General features: G+C 40.2%; 1 protein-coding gene across 1 annotated transcript in view; it reads left to right on the forward strand.

The window, feature by feature from the left end:
• PCDH15 (protocadherin related 15) overlaps window positions 1-20,419 on the forward strand; it is a 1,310,198-nt gene that overhangs the window by 423,185 nt on the left and 866,594 nt on the right. The gene's annotated exons all lie outside the window — the stretch shown is intronic.

Consider the following 20,419-nt stretch of genomic DNA (forward strand, 5'->3'; position numbering starts at 1 on the left):
GTTTTCATTGTTGAAAATCAGGCTATAAATTAACATTATGTCAAAAACTGACATCTGCTCCATCATTCTGCTTAGAAAAAGCTTGAGGAAATATATGTAGTTGCTGTATGCCCAGAATGTCAGCGAAACTGGGCTCAGACATTTAATGGAGAGGTTGGCAAATCCAAAGCTAACACTGAGGAACAACCTGTTGCCAATTTAGATAACCCAAGGGAATGTTAACTCAAACATCGCACTGGACCTCAATGATTTAGGTCCTGGTTTTCTTAGACCTTCTCAGTGGGACCACAGCCCCAGCCTTGCAGTTAATTATTGTATCTGTTTGGTCAGCTGACCTCATGTATTTTATCATTTAGGCTGCCCCCCTAGTCAATGATTTCCTAAAGTCTTTTTATCATGCTGCAACTCCAGCTGACATCCCTGGAAATTCAGGTTTCCAATGGGAGCTAAGTGAAAAATATGCTAAGTTGGGGATCTTTTAATAAAATACCTTCAGATGTGTGTCTCTTATTGCAAGGTATTATTCCTGATTCCCAATTATATCACAATTTTTTGGTGAGAACAATTAGTCACTCCATAGTTTGTTTGTTTGTTTTTAATGCTATTTGAGTTCAGACAAACCAAATGTCACTTGACTATAAAGACTTCCATGTTGTTGAAGAATGGTTGGTTGAATCACAGGAGAATACAGTTTATCAAAATGAGAGATTAAGATCTTCAGTTTATACCTAAAATTAATCCGCACAGATTTTGATGGAAAAAGGATAACAAAGTCAATTGATGCTGCAGCACAGAATTTTGACTATCAGGTTTTCTCCCATACTTGCCACAATCTGCCTCTTCATGACTTTCTCCTTCCTGCTGAAACTAAAAGTATTTAACAAGAACAAAGCAGATAATGTAAGGTTGATCCTACACTAATCACAAAGAGTGTGAATTCCAGAAAGTCCCATCAAATTGTGCTACCTGTCAGTAAATTAAGGGTCATTTGTGTAATTTTTAAATACCATTCACAGATTGTCTGGCTCACAAGGGGTTGAAAACCCAAGAAAGAAATTTTACTTCTGAATTTGCAACATCTTTGTTAGTTTTGTGGCATTTAAGAGACTAAGCAGATAAAATGTTTCCTGTCAGTATGGGGTTCTCCCAAAAGGTTGGATAACAGATAATCCCTAAATACTAAAGCTATTTATTTCAGCAACAACAGCAATCTAAGTAAAGCTGTGAGCCTGTAAAAATCTGCCTGAAGGGCAAGCTTTCTATAGTTTCTACGGAAGAAATTTTCAAAGGTGCTATAAGGAGATCAATTCACTCTTTTTCTAAACACTGTATGCTGGATGTTGGACCTCTTCTGGTACTCTCAGTCACCGTGTCCTGAGTACAGTTGTCTGAGATGTTAACTTCCTCTTTTATTTATTAGCTGTGTTTTAAAAGAATCAGGCTGGTAGATCTGAGGAATATAAGATGTACTTTCTTACCTGGAAAAAGGGTTGAGCTAACTGGGTCATAGGTAAGGTTGCTAACACTCCCGTATTACAAAATTGCCTGCCCCTTACTAAATCAGTATGGGATGCTTTTTATCCTCTATTTCAACAGAAGGGGGCCAGTACTGATGGGGGCATCTTTCCACTCCTATCCCAATATTGGCCCTTCAGTGCTGTGCAGAGAAAGCAGATAGGGCTGCGTTAAAGGGCCAGGGTCAGGAGGGGAGTGGAAAGATGCACCCGTCAGTACTGGCCTCTACTGAACAGAGCCCTATGCTGATTCCAACTCTTGATTGCAGCCCTGTCTCCTTTCCCTGTGCAGTCTCTGTCTGGCAGGACAAGTGGACAGGACTGTGTGCCTTGGGGCTACACTGAGAGGCCGGGGTCATAAAGGGGCTCTGTCTGGCAGGGGATCAGGTGTGCCCTCCCCGCTTGCAGGGTGTCTGCCAATGTCTCCAGCAGAGTAGTATAACTGCTGGTTGGTAGCTGCTGCAACAATGGGGGAGCAAGGCAGTCTGGGAGCCTGGTCCTGGCAGCCAAGACCACCTTCAGCAAGAACAGCAAGAAATAACCCTGGCGAATGTAGGTGTATGCTGCTTATTATTAATAATGATAATAATTAATGTGAGGATGGATGGGGCGGAGGTGCTAAGAAAACAGTCCCTTATTTTTGAAATACAATATTGGCAACCCTAATCACAGGCCAAGATGATACGCTACAAACGATAGCTGCCGACTCTGTGGGTGCTCTGGGGCTGGAGCACCCGCGGAAAAAAAACAGTGTTTCCGCCACAGCTGTTTCCCTCCCTCAGAAAGAGGTGATCAGCTGTTTTGCCGGTGGGGAAGGGCCTAGGAGGGAGGGGGGAGAGCAGCGGGCAGGCGGGGTGGGAAGAGGCAGAGCAAGGGCGGGGCCTTGGGGGAGGGAGCGGAGTGGGAGCTGGGCCTCGGGGCGGAGTGGGGTCTAGCTGCCCTATACCTATAATCATCTTCACTGTCTGCTTTCCCCTCATTTAACTTTTATTTTTCCCTCTTTCCCCATCTTTAAAAATCTCTTTTTATTCAGTCGCTGTGAATCTATCTTTGGTTCCCTCCTGCTTCTGTCAGATTTATAGAACTGGGTAAATGCTACATTTTTTTCTGTGAATATTTATTGGTATTTTTAAACTGTTTTATTTCATGTATGTTCCTTTGCATAAATATTCATGTGACTGAATTTTACTAATGCAAGTGTTTACAGAAAGTGAATTTTAAGCTTAAATACTTGCAAAATTGATTTTAAATACGAGTTTAAAAGAGAATTTCTACAGAAAACCTGATGAGTTATGCTAATCCAGTTAAAGGACAGAAAAAATCCCAGGTAACTTACATAGGCAATAATAAGAAAACAATACAGCTCATTTTTTTGGATTTTGAATAGCAATAGAAAACCATAAAGTGATTTGTAATTTGTGGAAAAATTAGACAAATAATTTTGAATACTGAATACATATGAGAAATGTGATCTGTTCCTGGACATTGTGTGATCAGAAAATAAGGGGGGGTTATCTTTGAAAACTCGTGGCGAACGGGGGAAGACCCGGATGACTGGAAAAAGGCTAATGTAGTGCCAATCTTTAAAAAAGGGAAGAAGGAGGATCCTGGGAACTACAGGCCAGTCAGCCTCACCTCAGTCCCCGGAAAAATCATGGAGCAGGTCCTCAAAGAATCAATCCTGAAGCACTTATACGAGAGGAAAGTGATCAGGAACAGTCAGCATGGATTCACCAAGGGAAGGTCATGCCTGACTAATCTAATTGCCTTCTATGATGAGATTACTGGTTCTGTGGATGAAGGGAAAGCAGTGGATGTATTGTTTCTTGACTTTAGCAAAGCTTTTGACACGGTCTCCCACAGTATTCTTGTCAGCAAGTTAAAGAAGTATGGGCTGGATGAATGCACTATAAGGTGGGTAGAAAGTTGGCTAGATTGTCGGGCTCAACGGGTAGTGATCAATGGCTCCATGTCTAGTTGGCAGCCGGTGTCAAGTGGAGTGCCCCAGGGGTCGGTCCTGGGGCCGGTTTTGTTCAATATCTTCATAAATGATCTGGAGGATGGTGTGGATTGCACCCTCAGCAAATTTGCGGATGATACTAAACTAGGAGGAGTGGTAGATACGCTGGAGGGCAGGGATAGGATACAGAGGGACCTAGACAAATTGGAGGATTGGGCCAAAAGAAATCTGATGAGGTTCAATAAGGATAAGTGCAGGGTCCTGCACTTAGGACGGAAGAACCCAATGCACCGCTACAGACTAGGGACCGAATGGCTAGGCAGCAGTTCTGCGGAAAAGGACCTAGGGGTGACAGTGGACGAGAAGCTGGATATGAGTCAACAGTGTGCCCTTGTTGCCAAGAAGGCCAATGGCATTTTGGGATGTATAAGTAGGGGCATAGCGAGCAGATCGAGGGACGTGATCGTTCCCCTCTATTCGACATTGGTGAGGCCTCATCTGGAGTACTGTGTCCAGTTTTGGGCCCCACACTACAAGAAGGATGTGGATAAATTGGAGAGAGTCCAGCGAAGGGCAACAAAAATGATTAGGGGTCTGGAACACATGACTTATGAGGAGAGGCTGAGGGAACTGGGATTGTTTAGTCTGCAGAAGAGAAGAATGAGGGGGGATTTGATAGCTACTTTCAACTACCTGAGAGGTGGTTCCAGAGAGGATGGTTCTAGACTATTCTCAGTGGTAGAAGAGGACAGGACAAGGAGTAATGGTCTCAAGTTGCAGTGGGGGAGGTTTAGGTTGGATATTAGGAAAAACTTTTTCACCAAGAAGGTGGTGAAACACTGGAATGTGTTACCTAGGGAGGTGGTAGAATCTCCTTCCTTAGAAGTTTTTAAGGTCAGGCTTGACAAAGCCCTGGCTGGGATGATTTAATTGGGGATTGGTCCTGCTTTGAGCAGGGGGTTGGACTAGATGACCTCCTGAGGTCCCTTCCAACCCTGATATTCTATGATTCTATGATTCTAAATGTCTCTCCTTGACTCCTTTTCTCCACTAACCTATCATTTCACCCCTTCATAAGAACATAAGAATGGCCATACTGGGTCTGACCAAAGGTCCATCTATCCTGTCTTCTGACAGTGGCCAATGCCAGGTACTCCAGAGGGAATGAACAGAACAGGTAATCATCAAGTGATCCATTCCCTGTCACCCATTCCCAGGTTCTGGCAAACAGAGGCTCGGGACACCATACCTGCCCATCCTGGCTAATAGCCATTGGTGGAACTATCCTCCATGAACTTATCTAGTTCATTTTTGAACCCTGTTATAGTCTTGGCCTTCACAACATCCTCTGGTAAAGAGTTCCACAGGTTGACTGTGCATTTCTCCTCCCCTCGCCTGCCCCCCCTTGTGGCCATTTGTGTGCCCTTTGCTATCTCTTTACCTTTAACTTCACTTTTGCTGCGGTCCACACTTCTTTGTGCTTCATCCCTCCTGTCTTTATTTTTTTTTTATGTTCCTATACCCTCCTTCACTCATCTCTAGTTTCTTTTTGCACATTTATCACATTCTAGGCCATAATGAGCAAGAGATAAAGACATACACACTCTTCACCCCCACTCTCATGGCAGGACAGAAGGAAATGTATATAGGATTGAAGCAGAATGCTACACAAAATGTTCAGTGGTTTCCTCCCCTACTTATCCGAGCCAATCAGAGTGGGGGAGAGTATGTGATTTTTTTTTTTTTGGTTCCCGCTCAGCAGCTGATTGATTGCAGAGTAGTATATTCATTGAAAATTGGGAGGAGGAGGAGCCAACAAACTGGCTACATAACTTTCTCAGCAAAGCATTAAAACAAGTTTAATAACTGCAGATTTCAGGAACAAAATATAAACCAGATTTTGCACAAAATGTGTACATAGAAGGGTATTAATGCTAATTCTCTGGCCTGTGCTTAGAGAAGATACACCACTGAAATAATTCACAAAAATTAAAAATATTGTTTTCTTGATGAGGGGCTCAACATGGGCTTGATATTCTGTCTGTAAAGTATAATCTCACCCACCAGGTGCTCTAACAGACTGCTGAAAACTATATTTGGACACTTAAGTCCTTTTAACAATAATGATCTATTTGCAGAGTATATGGGGATAATGACTGAGGCTGCAACTGGGCTCAAATTCCATGTGGGATGTGGGGTTTACAATTGTAAACTATTCATGTGTGTGTATTGTGACAAAGTCAGACCTGACAGCTGTAAGAGAGTGGAGGAAGGCTGGTATATCAGCCCTAGAATGGTGAAGGCCCTTTTCCCTATGAACTGAAAAGACCTTACCTCAGGTTAACTAGAGACACTGGACTCCAATTAAGGGCTGCTGGTGACCTTTAAAAAACCTTCTTCTGGTAAGAGAGGGTGAGGAGAGACAAGTTGCAGCAGGGTTAGGGAAGTGACAAGGCTTTTCCTGGGTGGAAGGTTGCTTTCCTCCCTGTAGGGGAAAAAGCCAAGTTAGCTGCTGTTTGGAGAAAGACTGGCCACCCAGAAACTAGCATAATAAGGTAATAGCCTGGAGAGAAGCCAGGGGGCAGGTATTTTCTTTTTTTGTGTTTGTATTTTTTTTTTGTTTCAGAGAACTACTTAGGCCTACCTTGAGCCCCCTCTTATAAATACTGAAAACTAAACCAGTGTGAAAAACTAAAAACCTCAGGAGTAGGATTGATTTCCTTCAGGCTCTCCCACTACTAGAGGGAGAAACACTGAGGCTGATGAGGTGAAGGAGGTGCCTTGCCATAGTATATAATTAATTTTAAAAAAATGGTGAAGAGATTAGATTTGAGTTATTTTTGTTGCTGCTGTTCTTTTTGTTTGTTTGTTTTGGGTAACCTGTTTGGTGAATGTAACATCAGCAAGGAGCATTTTTGCAGAACTAACTTCAAGACAGGTGAGAGTATTTTATTTCTTTCTTCCATCATTTTGAAAATTGGTAGTTATAAAGCTGTTTGAGACTGGCCAGTTTGTTTAAAAAACAAACACTTGGAACAAAATATTATAGGCTGGGAGCAAATCTGACATTTTTGTATTTTAAATGAGCCCCATAGGCAGGTAAAACATTTTTTTTTAATTACTTTGTCCTGTGCATTTGAAACTTGATGTGTTTCTATTCAAAGATAGTTTGAGGAAAATGAGAAAACTATTGCAAGAAATTCTGCCTGCACATAAGTTTTGATATGAACAAATGGATTTGTTTTATAAATTCTTTGGCCCTTTCTAGTCCATTTTGTATTTAATATTATAAGACACAATTCCGGAAAATATTCTTATTAGGAAAACTTCTAAGCACATACTTAAGCACTTTCCTAAATACCTTCAATACCATCATTGCTGATATGATGTTTGTACTGCAAACTTAGGTACCTAATCATGCAAGACCTCTGTGGGAGGAACTCGCATTAAAGTTGCCGGGAATACTCAGAAAGTTTCTTTGTAGGACTAGAATATATTATCTTTAAATTTTCATGGAGCAGGGGTTCTCAATTGAATAGAGAATATAGAGCTTATTGACCACCTCAATTCCCATTTACAATCATGCAGACCTCCTCCTTTTCCATTTGCTGTTACATTAATTGCTTACAGGGAACATAGTATTAAAAATATTTTTTTCTCTTTTAATGCCATCTGGCAGCTGGGAAAAAAGTGTGTGATCACCGTGTGTGATCAGATACTTCTCCTTGGGATACTGGCAAGAGCTCTACAGGCCACCAGAGGATGCCTCTATGTACTTGCACAGGGGCCATGTCAGGGTGTGGAGGGCTGGGCAGGGGGCTAGCTGGAGCATGATGAGCTCTGGCAGTTCATAGTGCCTATTATTTCTAGGGAACCATTCCTAGCAGGCGTAGTTTGGAGTAGCCCCAAAGCTAACCTGAAATGCATCCCAGGCCAGAATGAGAATCAGGGAGGCATAACCAGCTCCCTGACAGCCTGTACACACCCTCTTCTTTACCCATTTGAAAGTAGCAGAGTCTGAGAATTGTAAGACTCACCTTAAATATAAAATGATGCATAGCTTCACTGTCCCAGGAGAAGCCCAGGAACTGTGACCCTGATGGTCAGTTATTTTCCTGGTTTCCCCCCTTGCTCTCAGGGGCAGGTAGGTATAAGTAATCTGCTGTACCAGTAGAAGGTTTCTCCCTCCTCCCCCATCCATGTTCAAGTGTGTTGAGTGAGCAGAGCCAAAGCTCCACCCATTCCCCATCACACAAAACATATTTCTACCCCTTCAGACACACAACACACAGACCAGTAATGCTGTGCAGAGGAATAAGAGCTGCTGTGTGAGGCAAGTCACAATCTTGCAAAAATTGTAAGTATAAATACTAATAAGGATCTCACTTTGATGAAAGTTTTTCTACTAATAGTAAAGTAAAACTTGTCTTAAGCAATCTCTGAAAGAGACTGGTTAACCAGAAGTGATCTCCTAATAAAGTTGGAGCATAATTGTACTCCATATTGGGAATTCTTTGGGGCCATTTCATTAGTCAAATGGTTGCCCTAAAAGAGTTTTATACAGTCTTTGCTGTATTTTATTTCATACTGCTATTTCCTCAAACAAACACCAGGAATGAGATCAGATATTTGACCGAATTGTACCTTGTTTAAACATAATCATTTAAACAGTTCACCCATTTCTGTTGGATACACTTTGGAATGTTTTCATATATGCATGGAAAATAATCTTAAAGACTTGCAAACATTACGTGAGTGAAATAGACTGAAATAAATGCAAGGAACAATTTGCAATTAAATATAAAATGAATACATTTTTAAGGGATTTAAAAGTTGTAGCAGCTCAACAGTTCTTAAATCCTTTTTTCTAGATTTTATGGCATCACAGAATATCAAGGAGGCTTTAATAGACAACACATGACATGCTATTCTTATTTCTGACTGGATACTGGTTTTCCAACATGCTTGTTGTTTTGCATCATAGATGCCCATCCATTGAAAACACCATAGTATGGTAAAGTATCCATCTAACATGAAAAGATCCGATAGCTTGGTCAACCTTGCTGATTTTTGGAGTGTGAATATTTTCAGATTCCACTGGATAAAGCTGTTATCTGAGGATGTTTTAACTTATGTTGTGTTCTTGGATACAAATATGATTCATTACTATCTTATTCAGAGAATAAATTATTTAATACTACAGTTTGCATGTGTTTGAATGCATCCTGTGTTCAGGTCACAGAAGCTGTTCTGATGAGAAATGGAAAGAATCTTGCAGAAATTAAGGTTCTCTGGACATTTTGGGTATATAACAATGAGAATTTTCATAAAAGTATGTACTCTTTTATAGAAGATCATAATATTAAATAATACTTTACTTGTCACATACGGATTCATTACGTAACTTTCCATCAAAATAATTCCATGAGTTTTTTTTCATCCATGTAATAAATGGAACATCCATCAAACAGAACAGTAGATTAACTTAATCCCGGTGCTGTATTTTTATATGAAGCGGTCAGACTGGGTTAACAAAGAGCTATAATTTATTAATCATCTTTGACTTTGACCCAATGAAAACAGGATGGAAAAGATTTCCCCCTCCCCCGCAGAAGATGGAAAACATGATGGCTGGATGACATCAACATACACCTGTCATGCTCAGTCCTTCTACTCTGTAATGTGTCAGATTTGGCTCAGGAAAGAACATTATGGGAGTACATAAGGCATTTGGTTGTCTCTGTGCTGTCCAAACGACAGCATGAGAACTAACATAACTTATTAAACATTTTATAACCAGGCAGCCACTAATTCATTCCAAATTACAATAGGATCCATAAAAATAACTATACAAAGTCTAGCTACATAAGTATTAAAACCAGTGTGCTAACAATGATTTATAAAATAATAAAGGGATTGTCCTTTGCATCTTGCCCTAACAAGAAGCAACACTTGATTTGATTCAAGAATTGAATAATAAAATAGTAATTTCATGTTTTGTAATCCTAGACATAGGATGAGTACGCAATTTTGTTTTATAGCGTCCCTTTCAAAACCTCTTCTGACCAGAAAATTGAATATGTTTAATTCAGAGCCAGATATTCTGAGATTATGTGCCCAGTGAGCCCAAACACCAGTTATGAGGGAGAAGACTAAAAGTGTGCTCACTGCAACCTAAAAAGCCATGAGACTTTGTCAGATTGGAAGGGAGAAAAGAGTTGGTGGCTTCTTTAAGATTCCATTGCACCACATTTGGGTTTAGAGAGAAGAGCAAAAGGTGGGGGCTGGTTACCTGAACCAAAGAGCAGCCGGAAGAGGCTGGCTCAGGTGGGGGCATAGACCACCATGTGCACCGTGGGATAGGAAGGATATTTAAGTCTTACTATTTCCCGCAATAGCGCACTCTTACCATGGAAAAGCAACACTTACCCCTGGGATCAGAGTAGGACCAGGTTTCCTTATCTGCTGTGGGCACTGTGCTAGTCGCCTGTTTTCTTTTGGGGTTGGGAATGAATTTTTTTTGTCACTGCCAGCATGGGGTAGGTTTTTTGCCCTTCCCACAGCAGATCATGCACCCAGTGGGCTAAGTAAGGATTTTGTGTCAATTTGTCACAACTTAGCAGGTGGCAGATACGCAGTACAAGTATTCTGTAGAGGGGCCAGTTCCCTGATGAACCAAAATTGAAAGTGGATTTAGGGAAAGCCTGAATAAACTGGGAAATGGGGGTTGGTGCTCCTAACATCTGGTACAATAGCGAGACAACCATCCTTTTTACCAGTATTCCCTTAACCCTCTGACCTGAGGCTCCTTCTAGAGACTTCACATAACATAGTTCCGAAATTGTCGTCATGCCCTCGGAAAATAATTTTGTTTTGTAACTGAGCTAGAACATTATATTTCTTTTATTTAGGTGGTGATGTGTGGTACATGAGAATAAGAAAGTAAAATTGATTTTAAACACTTCAGAGGATATTGTGTGAAAAGTTTTGGCATCTTATGTCTCTCACTTAAAATAGTGGTGGTTCAGAAAAGGGTGGAAAATGTGTAAGTGGAACTGAAACTAACAGACCTTGGTTTGGTATTTTTTTTTTCCAGTGGCAGGGTGTGAATGGCAGACTAGAGTTTAGCATACTGTATAAGAGAAACAATTATTATTTGTAAAATATCAAACCTTGAGACAGTCTTCAATTTGCTTGGTGTTGCTGACTCAGAGAAATGTTTTTGACAATATTGACTCAATTTGGGAAAAGCAAATTCTTTCTGTTTCGAAGTTCAGAAAAAGTCATATTTTTCTGCTATTTTGTTAGTTTTGGTTGCTGCCATTAGTCTTCACAATTTATTAAATGTTATGTTAATCAATTCACACAGCTGCTGTGTAAAAGTCTTGATTCTGTCGTTGCCAAGAATTTTTCTGAAACTAATGATTATAGCACAATTTTTGGAAAAACACAGAAAGACAAACATGAATAATATTTGTAATTTGTAGCATTTAAAAGCATTTTGGCAAACAGAACGTTGCACCATTGCATAAGCAAAACACATACACACACACACAATGCTACAATAATAAAAAAGAAAATTTATATTCTTGTTAATCTGAAATCCTAAAACCAATAAGGAAGAGTCATAGTTATAATTTTGTATTGAAGAAAAAAATTGATAAATCATTTGCTATTAAATTGACATTTGGCCCTGATAAATATTTGGCAATAAAACTAAAAGATTAGTGAACAAAAATGCATTAGTAAAGCAATTATACGTTCTACTGTTGTGGTTACTATGATGAAGTCTTAACACTAAAGACTAAAATGTAATTCTTTGCAAGATCCTAGAAATCACCTGGATAGTTCCTTTTGAAGTGAATGGGACTATTCATATGCTTGAAGTAAAGCACATGTTTAAGTGCTTTGTTGTATTGGGGCCATAATGCAGCCTGATGGGTTGGAGATTCATACAGGTATGTGTTCATCATTTTACATAAAATAAACATGCATAAAATATAAGCATGCTATGAAAATGGATTGATCCAGAGCCAATGTCAACATGGGTTACAGAAACAGTTATTCACTTCTTCAGACCTGAGATCGTATGGTGTAGCAAAGACTGAATAATATTATTGCTATCTGAAATTAAGTTTTAGAAGTGTCAGAGACGTAGGATTGGAAAAGTAATGGTGTTCCAAGTCAGTTTTGTGGTACTGAAATGTGTATTTGCAGAGTTGCTGTATATGAAGCAATTCACATTCCCTCTCTAAATGTTTGGTTTTTAGTGTTGTCTAAAATTTTCAAAAACACCTGTCCCAGTAAAAGTCAAAGCTCCATTGTTTCCAGTATATCACTAACAGAAACGCTAAAATTTTACTAAAACCTAGCAAAAACAAACAAGCCTGATTCTCATTTACTGTAAGCTCCCCTTACACCATTCTTGCAGCAAAGGGGCCCTAAAGTCAGTGCAACCACAATTATGTCCATTTTAAGGCCCTTTTCATTGTCAGAATAATGCAAAAGGTACATTTCCGGCCCAATTTTCACAGTAAGGCAAGTCACAAACATGCAGGTATACAGCTTTAAATATCCAAACACTCTCCTAAACTGAGCATTGTAGGTTGCATGCAATATCCGGTCTTTTGTTTTTGCTGAGTTCAGGTAGAAAGGGCATGTACTGCCTATATGATCTGCATGGAGAATTAAGGTTGACATCACTTAAAAATCTCTTTTAGGTTGCAGTAGTACATAGACCACAATGGGCATAAGAGAACTTGCTTCAAAATATGTCCTTCCTTCATTGTTCATAGTAAAAAAAATTGAGAATCTAGAATCATCTGTACGACCTCCAATAATATCAACGGGAGTTCCATTGAGAGTAGTATGTGTGGCCTTGAAGATGGTCCACCATTTTCTTTTAAATATACTTTCTTAAAATTGTACATTTTTTTTTCCTTTTGAAAATCAAAGAAAATACAGCATTTTTTTTGTTTAACTACAATATAAAATAGAAATATGTCTTCTGATTTAAAAACCTTTTTGATGATTGAAACACTAGACCGCTGGATGGGTTGGCTGTTTGAGCAGTCCAAAAATGAATGATTGGTTGGCCAGTCAAATATTGTCAAATATGGTCAAATTAGTACTTTAAAAAACAGTAGTAACCTGGGAAGAGGGAGAGTAAGACTTTATGGACTCCAACAGCTTAGCCTTCGATACTTATACCTAAAGAAATTAATAAGCAAAAAACAAACAAAAAAACCTTCTGAGTTATTTGAACTCAAAAAATACAAAACACAATGAAATTAAGTTCTAAAAAGCGAAAGAATGGCACCATAATGCAATCCAGAAATTAGGCTGCCACCTACATCAGGGCATTCTTGGTGTCGCATTTGACCATATTTAACCATGGTCAAATAATAGGTGGTCAGTTAACCAGCTTGCTAAACCTACTATGGACACACATTCCTGGAACCACAAGTTTATGAATCATTTGAAGTTTTTTGCTTCATGTTTCAACCAGAATGTTTCTATATAAATCTGAATGTACAGCACAAACACAGTGCATATCAGCAATGGGTAACCTCAAAAGCTATGGAGCTTTTATTCAGTTAAAATGTTTCCAAAAGTGTGGATATCTATGTATTCAAATTTATCTGAAACTCTCCAAGATAGGGGTCAGGATGGAAATTTCATGATTGGAGAAATAAATGTAGATGACAGAAACTTGCCTGAAGCTCAATCCATTTAAGTCAGAAATGATGATAGGCGTTCGGAGAAACAATCTCAAACTACAATGGAGATTGTGTGAAAATAACTGTGTCCACTTGCTATTAGGTGCTGAAGTTCACAAGCTGGGCTGTCTGGTTCAAACAACAACTGTTGGTATGACCTAGAGGCAGCTGTAGCCCCGACTGTTTTGTTCCAGCTATCTTTGTCCAAAATCCCAAATCTTTTCCTGTCTGATGCAAATCTTGCAACTGGCATCCATTCCTTTATCTGCTGAAGATTAGGTGCAATACACTATGTTGGGCTTCTTGAAAGCTGAAGCTGGTGCAGAATGCAACTACCCCCTTGGGCTGGAATTTTCATAATGTCTTGGTTCCCAACTCCCATTGAATTTGAATGAAAGTTGGGCACCTGAGTCTCTTAAGCTTCTTTAAAGCTCCCAACCCTCGTGAGTAAGGGCATACTGAAAGCATATGGCAACCAATGCAGACCATGGAGGTATCAGTTGGCTTTCATGAACAATTTAGGATGTTGGTTGAGTTGAAGCTCTCTCAGTTAAAGAAAGAAGTGGCTGCCCATAGAGCATTATTGAGTGAGGGCTCCTTGACTTTGGAATTCACACAGTCCTTGCCAGGGGTGAAAGTAAGTCGAGTGACTTACCGGTACTCTGGGGCCAGCTCTGGCCCCTGGAAGGGGCGGGGCCTAGGGCAGAAGGGGCAGGGTTGAGGGGGTCAGAGCCAGCCCCAACCTACCCTGTAAGGTAAGTGCCCCTCCGACCGGGGTAGCAGCAGCAGCCCGGGGCTCCGGGGGCTATTTAAAGGGCCCGGGGCTCCCCTCTTCTACCGCCCTGGACCTTTAAATAGCCGCAGGAGCCCTGGGGAAGCAGCGGGGGTCCAGGGGCTATTTAAAGGACCGGGGTGGCAGAGGCAGCTAAAGCCCCAGCCCTTTAAATAGCCCCTGGAGGCCCTGCTACCCCAGGGCTCTGGGGGCTATTTAAAGGGCCTGGACAGTAGAAGCAGGGGAGCCCCAGGCCCTTTAAATAGCTGCTGGAGCCCTGCAGCCACTATCCCAGGGCTCCAGCAGCGGGGCTCTGGAGGCAATTTAAAGGGCCTGGGGCTCCCAGCCACTGCTGGGAGCCCCAGGCCCTTTAAATTGCCCCCTGGGGAAGCCGGGCTGCCCCAGTACGGTGCACCAGCTCTTGCCGGTACGCTGTACCGGGGCGTACCGGCTTACTTTCACCTCTGGTCCTTGCACTGAAATAGCTGAACTATCTGAGCTTTAGGATGCTTTGCATGACTCATCCATTTCTCAGATACTTGGGTTATGGTCTGAGGTGGAGTTGAATAATGGTTTGTTTCTGTCATCTGATCACACTGAAATTTAGGGGGTGAGGCTGACTAGTGTGTCTTATGTTGCATTATTTGAATGGTTTTTTTGTTTTTTCTGTGTGTTTTTTTTTTGTTTGTTTTTTTTGCTAAGCATCATGTTTTTGTTTTTTTTTTAAAAGAGAGAGAATATGTATTCCATTATTTTGAAGTGGGAGGTAAGTATTTTGTAGCATTCTGTATCAGACCACAGGTCCTTGGGTACATGCTCACATAGCAATGTGTCTGTTATGGCCCTGTAATTTTAAAGCTGGGAGCCGTAATTTCAGTGCACTTAACTGGGAGTAAGCATATTACCTCTAGGAAACCAGATCTCAGGCAAGGTCAGGAGAGGCCCAGGGTCAAGAAGGGGTAAATCCTAGTGTGGGTCTTCCAATAGTAGCCAGACAGAGGACTGATGGATTACAGAGCCCAGAGCAGATTCTTCTGCAGACCGTAGGCAAAGAGCTACAGAGAACCATGAACCAGAGTATTTGAGGCTGAGTTAATAGAGGTCTGACAGATTATAGAGCCCACACAAAGTTGTGAGACCCTTGTCCCCAGGAGACGGACTAATCCCAAAGAAACATAAGGGATGTAGTATTTGAACTCCATGCTGCTCAACAGTAAAATCTGCAGATACTTATTTGCTTGTGTGTGTACAGTATAACAAACCAGATCCCAAACACTGGATTTTATTTCAACCATATGAGTGAGTGTATATCAGAGAGTCAAGATGGGGAAACTGAAGCAACACACTCATGACCTGACAGGGTAAGATAACATTAGTTCACATGCCTGCCATTGAAACAGAACTGTAAAATGTTTATTACACTTGAGTGACATACTACCTTATAGCTAACAAACACTTAAAAATTGTAGTGATCAATAACTTAAAACAAGAGAAACAGATTTGAGGGATAGGCACGTTTATAGATAAGACACTATATGACATGTCCTTTGCTTCACTAAGAAATATGCCATGAAATACTGCAACCTCTTTTCGACTTTTATGTGAACAACCTCTATTTTCCTTTTTTCATGTGATGTTCTAAAACAGTTAAGTTAAACTGAAGAATATTATCCATTCCGTATTATATCTGACACAGACTACAAAATTACATTTATGAAACTGTATTATCTATTCATTGGTTTATGGTCCCCAGGTTCTCCAGGGTATGTGACAAATCAAAAAGAAAATTGAGCATTATGGGGCATTATATTTTCCTGATTTAGCAGAAAGATATGTAAAAACTCCATGTAGCCTATTGGCAGAAGAGACTTGCCAGTTAAACTAGGTTCTGGATAAAATATCTTAATCATACTGATTAAATTGCTTGCAGACTCCCCCTGTATAGATATTGGGTACTGTTTAGTGTAAAAGAAATTCTTTTGCTCAAAACATGTCTTTTCTCATGCATGAGGATGAACAGTTTTTAGAATGGGGAAGAATAAGCAAGGATTGAAATGTTAGCAACAAGGATTTTATCAGACCCTGGAATTACTATTTTCAGAGACGGCACCTCTGACAGAACAAGGTTTATAGTTTTTAGTGTAAAAGTAACCTGTTTCTTGCAGAAAAGTAGAAGACTTCTTTCTGTCTAGCTCTGTCTGTTTCTATACTATCTGGGTATGGGTGGCTCATCTGGGTGATCCAGGTACAGGGGGAGTGGAGCTCATGGGGGGTGGAGGGGTGTCTGAGTATGGGGGATGGGGCTTGGCGGGAGGGTCTGGGTATGAGGGGGTCTAGATGCACAGGGGTTGGGTGGATGGGGGAACAGCTCCCAGTATAGGAGTCCCTCCCCCGCAGCTGAGAAGCGATGGAAGCCAGGGATGGAAGAAGTTTGCAGAGCTTCCTGCAGCTGGGGGAGAAATCTGGAGGTGAGTCTGACCCGGCCCTGGATAATGTGCAGGGGAAGAGGAAGTCCTGTTCTCCCCAGCCCAGCTGTGACTAACAGCTGAGCCCGGCGCAGGGTAGGAGTCACCAAGCTGGGTCTTTGCCAGTCCCGCCTCCTGCCCCACAATGATCTACCTCTCTGCCGGCTGCCCTGGGCACCCAAAACATACTGCTGAGGAGGGTTGCATGACTGCTTTTGTGGCTTCCATTTGCTTTCCCATCAGAAAGTCATTTTTCTGTGAGCAAAGAAATCTGTGAGAGACATAAATTCTGCGCAGTAGCACAGAATTCCCCCAGGAGTATTTCCATTTTACGGATGGAGAAAGTATGGCAAATAGGTTAAGTAACTGGTCCATGGTCACAGCAGAACAGTGCCAAAATGGGAACTAAAACTCCAGAGATCCTAGCTTGTAGTCCTCTGCTCAATCAACTAGATTACACTTTTTTGGATGCCCAATTTTCATTAACCTTAATTGGACATCTGGATTCCTTAATGGCTTGGATAATTTTAATTTACTTTTTTTAACAAATAGCTTGAAAAATATTTGAGTCACTTATTTTGGTTGAGAGAGGAACGATACTGGCTGGGGGGGGGAGAATGTGAAAATCTAAGATGAGACACTCTAGGAAGATATTTTTTTATACTCAGATCATGTTTAAAAATGCCTTTGCTTTAAATCCTGAAAATGAGATCAGATCACTAGTTGCTTTGGTTCGTTTGAAATATTGTTGAAGATACCTGGCCTTTTTATTTAAAAAAAAAAAAAAAAAAAAAAGCAGCACAGGGTCGCAATATTGACAATATGCTCCCAAATTTACTAGTAACTGGATAAGTCTCCTTCATTTATCAAAATCAAGACTGGAACCAAAGTTTCTAGAAGCGAAAGGTTAGTTAGTACATCAAGCCAGGGTTATACTTAACAAAATGCTTATTCTTAAAAGAAACTCAGTCTGATATACACTTGAGTTTTGTATGTATGCAGTAAAAAAAGTTCCTTTTGAATTAGTTTCTTCATTTCCTGTTTGTTCATGATATTCTCCACAAATGACCATATTTATGGTACAGTGTAATATTTATTTCCTGTATTTAGCATAGAATATAAAGTGGAGTTGGTTCTGTGTGATGCTTTCTCAAAGACTGAAATTATAACCCATCCGACAAGAATAGTTTTTAATATGTCGAAAAAATAAGGCTAGGTCATGAACTTCTGATAATAGCAAGCAGCTACTCCCACAAGCAGTCCTATTTAAGTAAATAGGACTCCTTATGTGAGTAGGTGCTCACCAACATGAGTAAGGGGTTCGCAATCTGGCCCAAAGTTTACAGTACCAGCAGTGAATTTCTATGAGGGAATAACAAACAACAAATCATCTCATTTTAATTATAATGGATTCAAAGACTGAACTTTGAATCTAAAAGTCTGATTGATTCAGAGTTTACTGGAAAGATGCTACAATGATTCATTAGCTGGAAATAACACACTTTTGGTCACAGGATATCTTCTGAGCTGAATTTGTAAAACAACAAGCAGAAGTCTGAAGGGAACAGAAATCGGTCATAAAAAAATCCCACACCAAACCCACTCTTTCCATTTTTACACCATATTAGGGTTGTCCACAAAGACCCTCATTTGGAATACATTAAATTAAATATCTTTGCTAAGCAGCAAACTATTATTTGAAAAGATGGCTCCTAAACTATAATTCAGTATAGATTGATCATTAAAAGACTTATTGAAATGTAATATTAAGATATTAATCTAGTTGCCTTTACTGTGTTTAATTTGAAATTTCTTCAGCAATAAATACATAATTATATTCTTAATAAGGCCTCTCACTGGCTGAGGAATTTTTGATCAGTTAATATTTAACAATCATACAGCAAATCAATTAGATTACTTTTAAAATATTGCTTATATTTTGTATTCTAATTAATCTACACAGAAAATTCTAATGTATGATGATGTATTCATTCACATTTTATCATGCTATTTAATTTTGATTTACTTAGAAGATATCTCTCTGAGGACACTTACCATCATGTTTCTTTAAAAAAACAATTGAAATATATCATTCTTTCATTTCTAATATATCATTACATTTATAACATAAATATATCATAACAAATATATCATCATTACATTTCTTTTAATTTCATTTCTAGCTTAATTTTCCAAGACTAAAGCAACCTATAGTGTTGATGTTCATTAAGTATCCAGAACGGTGTGGTCTTTTAGATAAATGAACGCAAGTTGAACTAAATTGAAGTTGTTCTGAAAGCAGAACGTGTCACTTTTTTTTGTATTTGTTTGTTACTTACTTTTTTTTGCTCCCCTTGTTTGCTTCTTTTCCTTAATGGTCCATTTCCTTCCTTATGCTGTGTCAGGTACCTGAATGTATCAGTTCTTGCTTGCTTAGTTCTCAGTTTCTACCTTAATGTGAGTTCGACCTCTGCTGATTTTCTCACCATTCCAGTACTAATTTTCATCTCCCTTTAAAAGCCGTTAACATTCCTCTCAGCTGGAGGTGAGCTAGAAAGTAGACACTAAAGCAGCACCCTATGGAGCTGCAGTTACTTAAAGTCATTTATTAGTCTGCAGGAGTTGCTGTAGTATCATGTTGGCTGTTAGGTACATCACCACTGAGGGTCAAATCCTCAGCTGGTGTAAATTGGTGTGATTCCAGTAGTTTTGGTGCAGCTCAGCTGTTTATACCAGCTCAAGTTCTGGCCCTGAATGTCCACAGTTCTCTCCCAGGCTCCGGAGCTCTTACAGTTGCACAGTATTAGCCAAGAACTTTTCTAACTCCATGGTTCATTCCAGTTGTGTAAAACAGTACATGAGATCAAATGTCATTACTTTGAAAGGCAGTATACATACAGGTTCCAAATGTTCAAATTTTGGAATATCACCTGTATACTGTGACCAGCTGCTTGGTGGGTAAATTTCTGGGTGCTTATGCTAGCTCTTTTGAGGCTTGCCTCTGCAAATATCTATTAGTGGGAATCCCCCATCTTTAAGCTTGAATCTGTTAACCCAAGTTCACTTCCAGTTACCAGAAACAGCATGATTTGAATCCATTCTCTGTTTATCAGCTCTCATATTTTCTCTATCACTTTCATGAGTTGACTATAGTTTGTAATGTAATATAAAAATAACAATATCGTTGATAGTAGTTAGAAGTTCTGAGCCATTCCTTTGATTTGGACTGCTCAAATCGGCACCACTATGTTTCAGAGAGTCCTTTCAGAGCTAGTAAGTAATTTTTAGAACAGTTCCTTTAGATGTAGTTCCAAGTTAGCTGTACACTAGTTCTTATTCACTTCATCTTTGCATAGGTCCTGGAACTAGGGGTACAGTAGCACCCCTTCACTTGAAGTGGCTTCCATCATATACAGCATTTACAGTTGGGTTCAGTGACTCTCAGCACCCCCACTATGCAAATTGTTCCAGCACCTCTGCACCATTGTGTGGTTCAGTGGTGAATGCCAGACCCCCGCCTCCCCCCCCCCAAAAAATCCAGTGTCAAAAGGTGTAAATCCTGGTACACCAACACACTGAAATTTTCGTGGCATTTGAGAGAAAGGAACTCTCCAATGGGGTGCTCAGTTTGCAGTGGCTTTACTCTGCAGGCCTGATTGGAATAGAAGAGGGATGGTTTTGTCTCCTCTTCAATGAGGAAGGATTGAGAGATCAGCTGTCCAAAATCGTCAGGTTGTTAAATACCATGAAGGCAGCAATCCCCTTCTGGTTCAGGTCTATCCCATAGCTAAAGAATAGGAAAAGGTTAAAAACAAAGCCCAAGGTGTTGGCTCCAAAATACCATCAAATCTGCAGCTGACTAGAAAGTCAAGGCACATGGATCTGTGTGTGGGGAATCCATCTTTAGCAAATCCTCAGTTATGCTTTCTGCTAGCCTCCAAACAGAAAAACATGGCAGGTATTTCCGAACACACTCTGAATACGAGGGT

Source organism: Natator depressus, chromosome 7 (genome assembly GCF_965152275.1).
Source record: "Natator depressus isolate rNatDep1 chromosome 7, rNatDep2.hap1, whole genome shotgun sequence".
NCBI lineage: Eukaryota > Metazoa > Chordata > Testudines > Cheloniidae > Natator > Natator depressus.